At 31.8% G+C, this 1,526-nt stretch overlaps 1 long non-coding RNA gene across 2 annotated transcripts; it reads right to left on the bottom strand.

The window, feature by feature from the left end:
* Window positions 1-384: 384 nt before the first annotated feature.
* Window positions 385-969, bottom strand: LOC110874932. 2 transcript variants are annotated; one of them, XR_002556358.2, is made up of 3 exons: window positions 884-969; window positions 668-780; window positions 385-576 (listed from the first exon to the last, which is right to left on the bottom strand). It is a non-coding gene; the product is annotated as an uncharacterized LOC110874932 (long non-coding RNA). The 2 variants fall into 2 exon arrangements; XR_002556357.2 differs by having other exon boundaries at window positions 668-920.
* Between the last annotated feature and the right edge of the window lie 557 nt (window positions 970-1,526).

The raw sequence follows: 1,526 nt of genomic DNA, 5'->3' as shown, positions 1-1,526 counted from the left end.
TAGCTACGGAGTAGTTTTGCTACGAATGGGTTGGCTATGATAATTTGCAATGTTTTTGCTACAAAATTTAACTACGAACTTGCTACGAGTTTGGCTATGGATTTTGCTACGAGTTTGGCTATGGATTTTAACTACAGTTTGACTACATAAATTTGCTACAGCTTGTGCAAATCCATTGCAAAATTTTGCTTCAAATTTTTTATGATTTTTATTATAATATAGCTACAGATTTTGAAAGGTTTTTGCTACAAATTTGTAAGGATTTAACAACTGATATTAAGAAACTTTAAAATTTTATTATTTTTTTCATGATTTTTCGCTCAATCATTATACTCAAATCTTTAATAAATATAAACAACCAACGTGACTTAATATACAAACCAATCAAATTAAAATACCAACTTATTCAAATAACACAATAAAATCCAAACTATACAAAAACCATACACCTAATTTCAACATTAAAGAACATTTTGTGGCGGATTATCTGACAACAATTTCATTTGAGTGTATAAACAAACTTTCTTCAATTTTCCGGTCATAGCATATTTCTCTACTTGTCTTCTTCCAATCCAACTTCAAGGCACCTCAAAATAATAAATGAGCATTAATACCAAATATATTTAACGTTTAAAAAATGCCTCTTTGTTAAACGTTTAAAAAATACCTATTTGTTACTTCTAGGGATCAACGTAAATACATTGTTCGACTGATTCCGTATGAGATCCAAAATCTACGTTTGTCATCAGATGCAAATACAAACTTGCAAAAACTGCCTCACTTGCAAAAAACATAAAAAGAAAAGTTATTGCATGTCACTTGAATAATCATCTCTTAACTACTAAAGTTTGATCCTTGATTTCAATGAGGATGTTGTACTTACCACACAAAGATTAGGATACAAATAAAGCATGTCTCTGCAAAAAGAAAAGTAATAAGTAAATAAATAACTCAAGTAGAAAATAAGATGTTTTTTGCCTAAATTTAATCTTTCCATTCCACGTTACGTATAAAGTCGTTAAATTACATATATTTTTTTTTACTTTTAAGTATACGTCAGTCTTGCGTATATCTGAACCTGATGGGTAAATCCGAAACCCGACATATCTGGGAGGGGTTTGAGGTCGGTTAATCGGGTTTGGGACGGGTTTGGGACTAGTTTTTATTTTTTTCGCGGGTTTGGGATTTGGTGATATACCCGTTTACCCGACCCAATTACCCGATAAAGTAAACCCGTTTACCCGATTGTATACCCGATATAATTTTTTTTTATTTTTAAATATGTAATATATAATACATCCTTTTTTTCTATACATAAATGTAACTGATTAATAGTTACTCGATAGGTTTTTTGGGTCGGGTATACCCAATAAGTAAACTTTTAAAATTAATGGGTTACCCGAAACCCACAGGTATATCTGATACCCGGTGGGTATTTACCCGCTAGAAACCCGACGGGTTTTGGGATGGGTTTGAGACAAGCTTATCTAATTGGGTTTGGGGTTGGAATTACCTACCCGTTCCAA

Source organism: Helianthus annuus, chromosome 9 (assembly GCF_002127325.2).
Source record: "Helianthus annuus cultivar XRQ/B chromosome 9, HanXRQr2.0-SUNRISE, whole genome shotgun sequence".
NCBI classification, from domain to species: Eukaryota; Viridiplantae; Streptophyta; class Magnoliopsida; order Asterales; family Asteraceae; genus Helianthus; species Helianthus annuus.
This window is presented reverse-complemented; position numbering and strand designations above follow the sequence as displayed.